Source organism: Chrysochloris asiatica, unplaced genomic scaffold (assembly GCF_000296735.1).
Source record: "Chrysochloris asiatica unplaced genomic scaffold, ChrAsi1.0 scaffold00145, whole genome shotgun sequence".
Lineage (NCBI taxonomy): Eukaryota > Metazoa > Chordata > Mammalia > Afrosoricida > Chrysochloridae > Chrysochloris > Chrysochloris asiatica.
The window spans coordinates 4,797,880-4,812,666 of NW_006408663.1; the positions used below are offsets into that span (position 1 = coordinate 4,797,880).

The 14,787-nt window shown below is 38.1% G+C and overlaps 1 protein-coding gene and 1 pseudogene across 1 annotated transcript in view; one reads left to right on the forward strand and one right to left on the reverse strand.

The window, feature by feature from the left end:
- Positions 1-14,787, forward strand: part of XRCC4 (X-ray repair complementing defective repair in Chinese hamster cells 4) — a 313,461-nt gene that overhangs the window by 180,704 nt on the left and 117,970 nt on the right. The gene's annotated exons all lie outside the window — the stretch shown is intronic.
- Positions 1,871-3,088, reverse strand: LOC102832932 (annotated as a pseudogene).

The following is a 14,787-nucleotide window of genomic DNA, read 5'->3' on the forward strand; positions in this document are numbered from 1 at the left end:
ATCATTTTTCTGAATTCCTTCTCCGGCATTTCCAAAGCCTGCCCATCTTCCAGTATGGAGTGTATGTCTACTTCCAGCTCCTTTGCCTCCATCACTTTATCTATGTGCAGTTATGGTAGTCTGCTTCTAGTTTTGGGGCATATTTAGGGCATATTTTGGGGCATATTTATGTCTTTAATACATAGATGGGTATGTATTTTGTTATGTTTTATGCTTTCTGATCGCCTCTAGGTAGATGTGATCAGGAAATGGGCTTCCCTTTTCACTCTTCTTCTTGAGAAGTTTCAAGATGCCACTGTTGGTCATTTTGACGTAACTTAGGATTTAATTTTTGGCCTATTTCCTTTTTTGCCTGCTTATCCTGCTCCACAATCCCCGTTCAGGCCGTTTTTCTAGTTATAAACAGTTTAGGGCTGGCTGTGGCCGTTTGGTTTTAATTTGAAACTGTCTCTTTAAATTTTGAGGTGATCTGTGCGTATGCATAGTAGAACCCTTCGAGGATGGGTCTGGGGTGTCCACTAGCTCAGGCGCCTGTATAGTCACCAGAATGGAGGTGCACATACAGCAAGGGACCAATGAACAGATACCAAAAGAAAAGAATGTCCACACCTTTATCTCCATGATTCTGCCAGGCATCTGTGGCTGCTCCGATCCTTCCCCTGCTTGGTCTCACCCAAGATGTCAGCACCTGTAGTAGCTGAGTGTCCTGAACTAGAAAGCAATGGATTTCTTGCTTCTGTCACAAATTCCCCCAGCTGTAAGCCTTCCAACCTTCTAAATATTCCTTTATATGTGGTTCAGAGTTCTGGCACCATCCGCTGAGCCTGCTTGGTCGGGTATTCTATGTTGTTGCCGGCGGAGCTCCTTACTGCACTTCCACCCGATTTGCCATTTTGTTTGTTCTTCACATTCTCTTTTGACATCCATTTTAGTATTTCTTTATTTCCTGTCCTTTTAATGACCTTTTGCTTTCTTCATATGTGATAATCTTAGAGTCGACCCATAGCTTCTCTGGTTCTGTGTCATTAGTATTCAGTGTCTCAAGTCTGTTCTTTTTGTTGTTGTTGTTGTTTGAAAACTTTTACTGCAATGTAACAATGAAGTAAACAATAATTAAACACCTATCACTCCCCACACACAAACAAACAAACAAACAAAATATAAACAGGAAAATAACTCTGCCTATACTTGTACAGCATCTCAAATTATGTTAGAAGAGTCGCACATTCAATGATCAAGAAATTTTAAAATAGCAGTAATTATTTTCATTTTAAGCAAAGATTCCCCTCTCTCCCTGCCCCCAAGTATTTAACATGAGAGAATGTGCTTCCTTACACATTAACTGTATGCTTATTTGAAGCAGCAACAATAACCATCAATAATTTGGCATTTCTGTTTGCAGTTGCTCCAAAAAAATTTTCAATTCCATAAAGCTATTATCCAGTGTTATCATGAAATAGAGACTGTAGATTCTAGGTAGCAAAGATTCTTTCTGAAACCAATGTTAAGACAAAGAAATACAAAGCAGGGCATTACACTAAATTTCTGGATCTCTGACATTAAAAAGGGTGAAGCCTAGGAAAAGTTACCTGCTGTTTTATAGCAGAAATAAAGACCTGCAAAAGCTGATTTTTGGTTGTACAGTATTTTACACATTGTGTGGATTTGCAGCATCTGCAAATTTAAGTAGACATGCATTGTACTTATCCCTGCCCTATATCCTATATCCCTCCCTCCTCACCCCAACAGTCCACTACCTTATACCAAATATTGTGGATATGAGCCCAAATCATCTAAGACAATCCACAGAACAAAGTTAGTGTAATACAGTGGTGTGAAGTGTGAGATTAAAAGAAAAAAAATTTTTCTTTCAATCTTCATCAAAATTTTGTTGTAGAAGAAAATTGGTGGCCAAATTCTCATTTTTCTCACAAACAAAATATGCTTGTATCACAAGTCCTTCAAGAAATCCTAGTGCCTTTAACCTTTCTATAGCTTCTTTTTCCTGAGCCGTTACTTGAATGTAGTTCATATGACCACTTCCAGCTTCTGCAATTCCTCTACTGCCACCTCCACCTCCTCTTTCTCCTTGACCACCAGCTTCTTGAACTGGTTCATTTAACATCTGAATAAAATGCTCCTGGTGTTGGCTAATTTGCTATAGTAATTGAGGATTTTCTGGACCTATCTGTTGTAGCAATTCTGGAAGCAGGGAAGAATTCTGTTGAATAATTTGTCTCATCTGTTGGAACTGAGGCTGATTCCGTAAAAATTCAAGGGGACGTCCTCCAGAACTTGTTGATGTAGTTGTTGCTGTAGTAGTTGCTGCAGCTGTAGCCACTGCTGAAGACTGAGGTGCCCCAGTACTAGCTGCCTGAGGACGGTCAACCACAGCCTGACTTTCTCTAACTCCAGGAATGCCCATTAAATGATACTCCACTGCTCAGTCACGGTTGTTGAAACTAGCTCTTGGGGCTGCAATAACTTGTTCTCGTTCATAGCCCAATGACATGATTTTGGTTACCATAATCTCATAGGACTGACCAGTCACAAGTGCACTTGTTGCATCTTCATAAAGGTTTGACCGAGAAGAATCTCCTGATGTACTGTCAGTTGATGTTGGACTAGTAGTCATTGGTATTTCTACAGGTTTCTCTTCTTTAGTTGCACTAGCAGGTGCAGGCTTAGAAGATGCTGCTGTTGATGCTGGAGTGATGGACGTAGGTGTGGAATTAGGAGCCAAAGCAGGGGCCGGGGCCAGGGCCTGTGCCACAGCTGCTACTGTAGAGGAGCTAACTGCAGTAGTGGTGGCATTTGATTGCTGAGTTACAGCTGCTGCTGGTGTTGTCACTGCTTTGGGTTTTGTCACCATAACCACCACAACGTTTTTCTCATCAATTTTATATTCTTTGAGAGCAGTATCATCATTGAGGATTTTGCCTGCATAAATTAATTTTTGGCCTGCTACCAGAAAAGCATCGTTTCCCTTTTCAGATTCAATTTTCTCCTTCAACACTTTCACCGTCTCCTTGGGGTCGATATCGATTTTGAAGGTCTGTTGCTGGATGCTCTTCAGAGTGACCTGCATGGTGCTTTTGTGCAGCTCCACTGCCGGACCTGCTCCAGGTTCTGGACGCTGAGCGGGATCTGTGGCCTGGCAGGGCCCCAGGTGTCTCTGGCGTTTCTCAAGGACTCTCAAGTCTGTTCTTGAGATGATCTCTAAATTCATATGGGATATACTCAAGGCTGTATTTTGACCCTCATGGGCTTATTTTGATTTTCTCCAGCTTCAGCCTGAACTTGCACATAAGCTATTGATGGTTTATTCCTCAGCCTTGTTTTAGCTGATGACATGGAGCTGTGCCATCGTTTCTTCCCACATTTGTCATCAGTTTGATTCCTGTGGGTTCCATCTGGCAAGATCCACTTGCAAAATTGCCTTTTATGTTGTTGAAAAGTGGTATTTGCCATAAATAAGTCATTTGTCTTGCAAAATTCTGTCATGTGATCTCCAGCATGATTTCTACCAATGAATCTTTATTTTCTAAGTACTAATCCATATTCTTTGTTGCCAGCTTTCCCATTCTAGTCACTAGTGAATATCAATCCATCTTGATTCAGTGTTTGATCAGTTTAATCTTGAAAGTTATCAAAATATCGGTTTGATTAGAAAATTCTGATATTTTGTAATTATTATATCTTCTTATATATAATGGTTTAAGTATGTCTAATATCTGGTGTGGCGCTGTGGACTAATGCATTAGATTACAAAGTCGTTTGAACTGTAAAGTCAGTGGTTCAAGCTCATCAGCTGCCCTTTGGAAACCCTGTACATGGTCACTATGAGTAGGAATTGACTTGACGACACATAACAACAACAACAATATTATTTATTATTTGGAGTCCTGGTGTAGCACTGTTACTAATGCATTGGACTGCAAAGTTGGTTTGAACCACAAGCTCGGCGGTTCAAGCTCACCAGTTGCTCTTCGGAAACCCTAAGCAGGGTTGCGATGGGTCAGAACCAACTCTATAGCACTTAACAACAACAACAACATCATTATACTTAAGGTTTTTTTTTTATACTGTGCTTTAAAACAGCTTGATGTGGTACTGCTTTATTTGCTAATAATAAAACTTTCATCCCTTTGTAGCACAGGAAACTAGAAAATTGAAAACATACTGAAACTTATGTAGAGTGCTCACAGGGATAATAGCTTATATGGGCATGTGTTAGCAGTCCTGAAGTGCAGGGTAGTATTGCCATTTTCCTCTTTTTAATAAATTAAAATGCTTATTACAGAAATATTTTTAGATCTTTGATGATTTCCTGCTTTTACTTAGACTCTAAAATCTTTGAATCTGGTATATATTGATAAATATTCATTAAAAATTTTAGTGTAACTAATCAATACAATATGACTGTGTTTTGGGAACACTCGTCCTGTTCTGTCAACTAGCGTCAACACTAAGAGTTATTATTCACCATCACCATATGCCGTACATTCCTGGCTATTTGCTATCTTGCATCGCTTGAAATTTTGATTTATAGAGTTGTTTGGTATGTCATTTTGATTCCATATATTAAACAAAACTTACCAGCTGTCAGTGAGTACGGAAATTATAAAATTACTTTCATATTTCTGTACTTTATATTAATAGTATTAGTTGAAATCCCGAGTGTAAAAGAAGAAGTTGCATGTGATATTAATGAAATTGTTAGATGATTTCACATTCCATTGGGTCACCTTTCTTTGGAATGGGCACAAATATGGATCTTTCCCAATCTGCTGGCCATGTAGCTGTCTTCCAAATGTTTTGGCATATATAAGTGAGTGCCTCCGGTGCTACATCAGTTTGTTGAAAAATTTCAATTTGTTTTCCATCGATTCCCAGAGCCTTATTTTTTGGTTAGTGTCTTTTCAGTGCAGCTAGATTTCTTACTTCAGTACAGTTGTTTCTTGATCATATGGAACCTCTTGAAATGGTTGAACATGACTTAGCCAATAAGAACTTTGTCATGGAAAATTATCACGTTGTCTCAGTATTAGGACTCCAGAGCTCAGGAGAGATGACCAAGAAGAGAGTCAAACCTAAAGTTCAACCACATAAATCTTAATGAGGAACACTGTAGGCTAAACATTGGACTTCAAACCACAAGGTCAGCAGTTTGAGCCCATCAGTTGCTCTGCAGTATAAATATGAGGCTTATGTGGTCTTGCAAAGATTTTTAGCTACAAAACCCTATACAGGGATGCTTTGTTGTTGTTGTTAGGTGCCGTCAAGTCAGTACCGACTGACAGCGAGCCTGTTCACAACAGAACAAAACACTGCCCGGTCCTGTGCCAGCCTCTCAATCATTGTTATGTTTAAGCCCATTGCTGCTGCTACTTGGCCAATCCATCTCATTGGGGGTGTTCCTCTTTTTTCTAGCCCTTCACATTATCAATCATGCTATCCTTCTCTAAGGACTGTTCCCTCCAAAGTATGAGACATGAATTCTGTCCATCCTGGCTTCCAAGAAGCATTCTGGCTGTACTTCTTCCAACACAGATTTGTTTGTTCTTTTAGCAGTCCTTGGCATTTTAAATATTCTTCTCCACACCATAGCTCAAATGCATTCATTCTTCTACTGTCTTCCTTATTCATGCCTCCTGTTGACTACCCAGGAAATTCTGGTCATATTGTGTGAGTCATGTGCTGCCTGCTAACCATAGGGTTGCCGGTTCAAATCCACCAGCCACTCCACAGAAAAAGATGAGTTTGTCTGCTCCTGTAAAGATTTACAATTGCAGAGACCCTATGTATGGTCTCTAGTAGTCAGAATTGACCCAGTGACCTGGATTTTATACCTGGTTTTAATGCTATATCCGAAGCAAGCAAGTTCTCTGTTATGATCTATAAGAGTTTCTTTGGCTTAATTTTCTGAAGTAGATCACCAAATCTTCCTAGTCTGTCTGAGTCTGAAAGCTACGCTGAAACCTTTTCATCATGCGTGTCCCTGCTAGTATTTGAAATATTGATAGCAAAACTTCCAGCATCATAGAAACATACAAACCATCACAGTATAACAAACTGACAAGTAGGTGGTGAATGTACCCTAGAGGGGGTTCCTTATTCAAATATGTTCAGAAAATGCTGACTACATGTTCAAACATTTCACGAGGTACCATATAAACAAGAGCCAATGATACTCAAGGGAGGAAGTCCAAAGTGCATTGAAAGAGTTGGCAAAGAACAAAGCACCAGGAATTGATGGAATGAAAATTGAAATCTTTCAAGAAAGTGAGGCAGCACAAGAGGCACTCACTCATCTCTGCCAAGAAATTTGGAAGACAATTATCTGGCCGACTGATTGGAAGAGATCCATATTTTGTGCCCTTTCCAAAGAGAGGTGACCCAACAGAATGCGGAAATCATCGGACAATCTCTTTGATATCTCAAGCAAGTAAAGTTTTGCTATAGGTAATACAGAAATGGCTACAATCATACATTGACAGAGAACTTCCAGAGGTTCAAGCTGGATTCAGAAGAGGCCGTGGAACGAGAGATATCATTGCTGATGTCTGATGGATCTTGGCTGAAAGCAGAGAATATCAGAAAGATGTTTACCTATGCTTTATTGACTACACAAAGGCTTTCGATTGCGTGGATCATGACAAGCTATGGACAACATTGAGAAGTATGAGTATTCCAGAACACTTAATTGTACTTCTAAAGAATCTGTACCTGGACCAAGAAGCAGTTCGAACAGAGCATGGGAACACTGAATGTTTTAAAATTGGGAAAGGTGTGTGACAAGGTTATGTTCTTTCACCATACTTATTCAACCTGTATGCTGAGCAAATAATACGAGAAGCTGGGTTCTATGAAGAAAAACATGGTGTCAAGATTGGAGGAAGACTCATTAACAATCTGCGATACACAGATGATACAACCTTGCTTGCTGAAAGTGAAGAGGACTTGAAACATTTACTGATGAAGATCAAAGAACACAACCTTCAGTATGGGTTGCATCTCAATGTCAGGAAAACAAAAATCCTCACCACTGGACCAATAAACAACATTCTTATCAATGGAGAAAAGATTGAAGTTGTCAAGGACTTCATTCTTTTTGGATCAACAATCAACATTCGTGGAAGCAGCAGTCAAGAGATCAGACGACATATTGCATTGGGCAAATCTGCTGCACAGGAACTTTTTAAAGTGTTGAAGAGCAGAGATGTCAGCTTGAGGACTAAGGTGCACCTGACCCAAGCCATGGTATTTTCAATAACCTCATATGGATGTGAAACCTGGACAGTGAATAAGGAAGATCATAGAAGAATTGATGCCTTGTTGTTGTGGTGTTGGAGGAGAATACTAAAAGTATCATGGACTGCCAAAAGAACCAATAGATCTGTTGTGGAAGAAGTGCAGCCAGAGTGCTCCTTGAGGGCCAGGATGGCTAAGCTTTGTCTCTCATACTTTGGACATATTGTCAGGAGGGAACAGTCACTAGAGAAGGATGTCATGCTGGGTAAGGTGGAGGGTCAGAGAAAAAGAGGAAGACCCCCAATGAGATGGATCAGCCAGGTGACATCATTGATGGCGTCAAGTGTGGCAGCAGCGGTGGCGTAGGCCCAGGGTCAGACATTGTTTCTTTCTGCTGTACTTGGGGTCACTATGAGTTGGTTCCGACTCGATGGCACCTGACAACAACAACAACAACACTAGAACATGTGCATACACCTCCCAAGTGCCCTTTAAAAATCAAAAGAAAAAACCTTCACAATTTATATATTCAGGGCTCTAATAAACCTCACAGTATAATAGATTTGATTTTGTATAATTATGATTTTTCAAATGTACTTACTCATAACACTTTCATGCAATCTGCCACTGTCCCCAAAACAAGAAAATAAAAAAAAAAGATTTAATAACTATCCAAATGATAGTATTCTGGCAGACACTAATTTAGAATGTGAGCTATTGGCATTCTTACATATTAATGACTTAAAATATCTTTCAGCCATAATTATATTGGTGTTAGATTAATCACAAGAAAAATAGTTTGACGTATATATGGGGTCTCCCTATACTTACTCTGCATAAACCTACTACTGAGGCAATCAGCAGGGTCATTTTCTAAGACAATTTAGTGACCAGAGCACATTAATGTTGATGTCTAGTGTCATCGAGTCGATTCCAACTCATAGCAACCCTGCATAGATTTTCTGAAGAGCAGCTGATAGGATTGAAACACTGAAATTAACTATCCAGTGCTTATCCTGCAGTTCCACACCAATATTGCACCCCACCTCCTCCCAAGGAACACTTTACCATCATCTTGAGTGCAAGATAAAAACAAAACAAAAAACAAAAAAACCCGTGAAAATATTTTGCGTTGAAAATACAAGTAACTATTTACCAGTAATCATTATTTCATTTAGTTTGCATCTTTGGTCAATTTCAAACTAAAGATGTTGATAGACTTCTTCAATTTCACCTTCACTTGCTTTAGTCCTTGATGCGTTTATTTGAAAAATAGTGGTATTAACTGGCTTTCCTTGTATGTATATGGCTATTTCCCTATCACAGACACCATTGTATTTCAAGATAGATTTTGAAATGTTCTTTTTGATGATGAATGCTACACCATCCTCTTGAATTTGTTGTTTCCAGCATAGTAAACCATATATTTGTCCCATTCAGAATTGCTAATACCAGTTCATTTCAGCTCCCTAATATGTAGGATATGTATTCCATTTAATATTTGACAACTTCCAGTTTTGCCAGGTTCATACTTTGTACATCCTGTGTTACAATTATTAATGGATGTTTACAGCTGTTTCTCCTCATTTTGAGTTGTAACCCTTCAGCGAATGAAGGTCCTGAAAGCTTAACTCCTTCCATGTCATCATGATCAACTCTACTTGGAGGAGGCAGCTCTTCCCCAGTTGTATTTTGAGTGCTTTCCAACATGAGGGTCTCATCATCTGGCACTATATCTGACAATATTCTAATACTATTCATGATAGTTTTATCTTCCCCACTATATCTGATAATGTTCCACTGATATTCATAAGGTTGTCGGTTACTAAAAATTCAGAAGTAGACCACCTCTCCTTATTCCTAGTCTGTTTTAGTCTGGAAGCTCAGCTAAAACCTTTCCACCTTGGGTCACCCTGCTGGTATTTAAAATACCGATGGCATAGCTTATAACATCACAGCAACACCCAAGCCACCTTTGTATGACAACCTGACAGATGACGGACGGAGGAAGAAGTCAGCAGAATTCTTCATTTTCCATCCTCCCTGACTTTAGTGATTGGTGCATAAATTTGAATAATAGTGGTATTAATTGGTCTTTCTTGTTGGGGTGTTGGTATTACCATATTGCCGACAGCATTGTACTTTTATATAGATCTTGAAATGTTCTTTTTGATGATTAGTATGATGCCGTTTTCCTTCTATTTGTCAATCCTGGCATAGTAAACCTTATGATTATCTGTTTCGAAATGACCAATATCAATCAATTTCGACTTACTAATGCATCAGATATCATTCTATATGCTTCCATTTTATTTTGGGCAACTTCTTATTTTCCTAGAGTTACACTTTGTACATTCCATGTCCTGATTGTTATTTTATCTTTACAGCAGTTTTTCCTCATCAGAAGTTGTTCCCCATCATCAAATGAACGTTCAGAAAGCTTTACTACGGTCACATCATAATAGTCATCTCTACTTTTGAGGAAGAAACTCTTCCCTTTAAATATTTTCAGTGCCTTTCTAACCTGAGGAACTCATCTTCTGGCCCTATAGCTGACAATTGTCCGCTGCTAATTGTAAGATTTTCAGTGGCAAAACACTCAGAAATAGTCTTTCTCTCCTTCCTAGTCTGTCTTAGTCTGGGAGCTCAGCTGAAACCTGTCCATCATTGGTCACCCTCCTGGTATTTCAAATACTGTTTGCACATTCTCTAGCATCACAGCAACAAACAAAGCACCATAGTAGGGCAAACTAGCAGATGAGTTTAGGAATCCACCTTGTAGGACAGATAATTTATTACAATAAATTTCCGAAGTAGAATTAGTTGCTCAAAGGGCATGTACGTATTAGTCCTTAGTTATATTTGCCAAATTTACTCTACAAAGACTACAGTGATTAAAAACTTTCATGAGCAGTGTCTTCTATTAGTTCTTTTATTTTTCAATTCATTTTAGTCATTTCCAAATCATGGTATTCATGTAATCGGTGAATGATATCTCATTGTCTCAGTTTATTTTTCAATTAATGAGGTATGTTTCTCAAATATTTATTCAGCATTGGCATTTCATCTCTGTTTGTATTGCTTATTCATTTACTTATCCATTTTTAATGAAGATCTTTGTCTCATATCTTTATAAGTACACCTATCTGAAATTATTGTGTTTGTTTTTCCTAGTTTGTTGTTTTCTGTTTAAACTTTGTCAATGAACTTTTTTATCTACATGCATGATTAAACTGGTCAATAATAATGGTGATATTTAAAATTCATTCAGTATTTACTTTGTCCTACAAACTGAGCCAAGTCCTTTATATATAACATCTCATTAAACTTTACACCTATTCCTCACTTACTGATATGATTAGGTTCAAAGACCAGATCATTATGTAAAAGTCAGCGTTCTGTGAAAATGGAGGATGACCACATCAGATCACAAATTGGAGGAGGACTACATCATTACATAACTGTTAAATTACCTCATTACCTAACTGCCAAACCACTGAGAATAATAGTAAAGCCGGCGAAGTTGACATAAACCTTAACCACTGTAACCAAAGTTACTGTCACCTTGACATTTGCTGCCGGATGTACTTTTTTAATGCACAAAATAATTGGATAGTTGATATTTTACTGTTGTCAAAAATGTCAAAGAATGAGAAAGTTAATAAGTGAGGAGTAGGTGTACCATTTTACAAATCACAAACTCAAATCTAAAGAAGATATATATCTTGACTGTACGTCTTATTCCAAAGACCGCAATACTTAAGTACTTTTTGATACTACTTCAAAAATAATAGTAATACAAAATTTGTTTGATAATTGAGTGTTAGGCACTGTGTTAAGCACTTAAATTTAATAATTCTTATCCTGTATAGTTTATATGGATAATATAATTCATCATATTCAAATTTTAACTTGAAGATTTTTAGTGACTGAACTTTAAACCCCGTTAGTGTCAAGTTAGGGACATGAAATGAATGTGTAATTGCTATATATTTATTTTTGTCATCATGAGCAAACCTCATTTCTTACATAACTTTAATTTTATCATAATGTTTATCTTTGTTTCAAATGTAAACACAGTGGTGGTTTTAAACCAAGATAGGTTTCTATTAGCTTTACTCTGTGTTTACCTAACTGTTCAGGCTGGCTCTCACTTTCCTTACTGCTTGTTTTGATTAATGATCCCCTGGACTTATTCCAGAATACACTGATTATGGTCAGTGTACTTCAAACATGATTTATTAATTGTTTGTGATTCAAAATAATTAAGTTAAGATTGATCATATGCATTATTTTAGGTTTGCCAATAAACCCAACCATTACATTGTAAGATAAAGTTTGCTTTAGTGATTGTTTTTTAACCTGTAAAGAATGAACAAAATAGTATATTTGAAATATATATTCAATATTAACAACAGCTTTATAGTCTTTTAAGACATGATTCTTAAGTGTATCAGAGGCCTAGTTTTATAAATGATGTGGTAATGTATTTTAAGTTCTATTTCATTATCATTTCAAAATAATATGTTTAAATGGAGATTAAATAGGTGTTTGAAAAGTATTCCCATGTTTATAACTCATTCTTGGACGTACACTTACTATAATTTCCTCAGGCTATTTCATGCATTTAAATTATAAATTACTGACAGATTTGTTGACATTGTTGTTAAGTGCCATCAAGTTGGTTCCAACTCACAGTGACCCTGTATAGAGGTACCAAAGAGAAGCTGATGGATTTGAAGTGCCAAACCACCGACCTTTGGTTCACAGTCAACTATTTCTCCTACACTGCCATACCAGGAATCCTGACAGATTTAGATTCCCGTTATTATTTTTTTTCCTTGATAAGAGGCTTTTATAATCTTGAGTTTTGGTAAAAGAAATTTATTACATATGTTATAAATTATGTTGCTATTATTTGAAAGGGAGCCCTGGTAGTATAGTGAGTTACATGTTAGTCTATGTTAACTTCACTAGTTAATTTCGGATATCTCATTTAACCTTTATATGCATCAATTTCCTTGCCAATACAAAAAATGGTAATAATAATACCTATCTAGAATTTTGAGCCGTTGTGTTTAAAATCCTTTGCATAGTGCCTGGTACATAATTGTTGGTAGTGGTTGTTAAGTGCCAGTGAGTCAGTTCTGACTCATAGTGACTCTGTTGTGTTGTTCTTCTTCGGTGCCATCGAGTCGGTACCGACTCATAGCGACCTTATGCACAGCAGAACAAAACACTGCCCGATCCTGGGCCAAACTCACTATTGTTGCCACGCTGGAGCCCATTGATGCTTCCACTTTGCCAATCCATTTCACTGGGGGTCTTATTCTCTTTCTCTGACCCACCACGTTACCAAACATGATATGCCTCTCCAGTGACTGGTCCCTCCTGACAACATGTCCGAAGTAGGAGAGATGAAGTTTGGCCATCCTGGCCTCCAAGGAGTACTCAGGCTGTACTTGTCCAACACAGATCTGTTGGCTTTTTGGCAGCTCATGGCAATTTCAATATTCTCCTCCAACACCATAACTCAAAAGCATCAATTATTCTACGGTCTTCCTTATTCACTGTCCAGCTTTCTCATGCATATGAGGTTATTGAAAATACCATGGCTTGGGTCAGGCACACCTTAGTCCTCAAGCTGACATCTTTGCTCTTCAACTCTTTAAAAAGGTCTTGTGCAGCAGATTTTCTAATACAATACATCGTTTGATTTCTTGACTGCTGCTTCCGTGAGTGTTGATAGAAAACACTGTCCTGTCCAGTCCTGTGCCATCCTCACAAGTATGCTAATGTTTGAGCCCATAGTTGTAGCCACTGTGTCAATCTGTCTCATAGGGGGTCTTTCACATTTTTGTTGAAACTCCCATTTTACCAAGGGACTGGTCCTTTCTGACAAATTGTCCCAAGTACACTTCTAAGGGACATTCTGGCTGTACTTCATTCAAGACAGATGTGTTTATTCTTCTTGTGATCTGTGGACAGTCAATATTATTCTTCTCTTATCTTTCTTTTTCATTTTCCAATTTTCATGTGTATATGAGGCTATTGAAAATACCATGACTTGAGTCATGTGCACCTTAGTCTGCAAATTGACCCTTCACTCCTGAACACTTTTAAGATGGCTAGGAGCTCTGGTAGCATAGTGTTTACGAATTGGGCTGCAAGCCGGAGGGTCAGCAGTTCGAAACTACCAGCGGTTCCGCAGGAGAAAGATGAGTCGGTCTGCTCCTGTAAAGATTTACAGCCTCGGAAACCCTGTGTAGGCTCCCTATGAGTCGGAATCGACTCCACGGCACATAACAACAACAACAACAACCTAATGAAATATGTCATTTGGTTTCTTTTTTTTTAAATTTGGAAGATAATATGGTCTATTCTTTTTTTTTCTTAAATGTTTTATTGTGAATTATGTGATAGTTTACATGGGAGAACATTAGTTTTACATTCATTGTATCGTATATCGTCTCATTGCCATGGTTACAATCCCCTCCATGAAATCGTTGATTTTGCAGAATTCTATCATGTTATCTCCAGAATCATTTCTATCACCATGGCCATATTTTCCAACTACTGATCCTTCCTCTTTGCTCCCAACCTTTGCATTCCAATCACCACTAATGTTCAATACATCTTGATTGCATGTTTGATCAATTTCAGATTGATAAGTTGGTAGAATTTTCCTGTTTCATCCTCACTGGCTTTAGCAGTTAGTGCATAAATATGAATAATACTAGTATTAACTATTTTCTTTGTATGCAGATGGATATTTTCCTATCACAGACAGCGTTGTACCTCATGACTGATCTTCATATGTTCTTTTTGATGATGAATACAACACCATTCCCCTTCAATTTGTCATTCCCAGCATAGTAAACCTTGTGGTTGTCAGATTCAAAATAGCCAATACCAGTCCATTTCAGCTCACTGATGCCTAGGATATCGATGTTTATGCATTCCATTTCATTTTTGACCATTTCCAATTTTCCTAGATTCATCCTTCGTACATTCCATATTCTCATTATTAATGGATGTTACAGCTATTTCTCTTCATTTTGAGTTGTGCCCATCAGCATGTGAAGGTCTCGTGGGCTTTCCTCCCATGGTCTTTATTCCATTTGCATCATCACGGTCAACACTACTTTGAGGAGGCAGCTCTTCCCCATTTGCATTTGGAGTGTCTTCCAACCTGAGAGGCTCATTTTCCGGCACTATATCTGACAGTGTTTCTCGGCTATTCATAAGGTTTTCAGTGACTAAATATTCAGAAGTAGTTCATCACTCCTTCTTCCTAGTCTGTCTTTGTCTAGAAGCTCATCTGAAACCTGTTCACTATGGGTGACCCTGCTGGTATTTAAAATACTGGTGGCATAGCTCTCAGAATCACAGCAACTCACAAGCCACCACAGTACAACAGACTGACAGATGCATGGTGGTTTGTGAGTTGCAATGTATCTTAACCTCCTTTAAAAAAAAAAAATGTGTGTGTGTGTGTGTGTGTGTGTGTGTGTGTGTGTGTGTATATATATA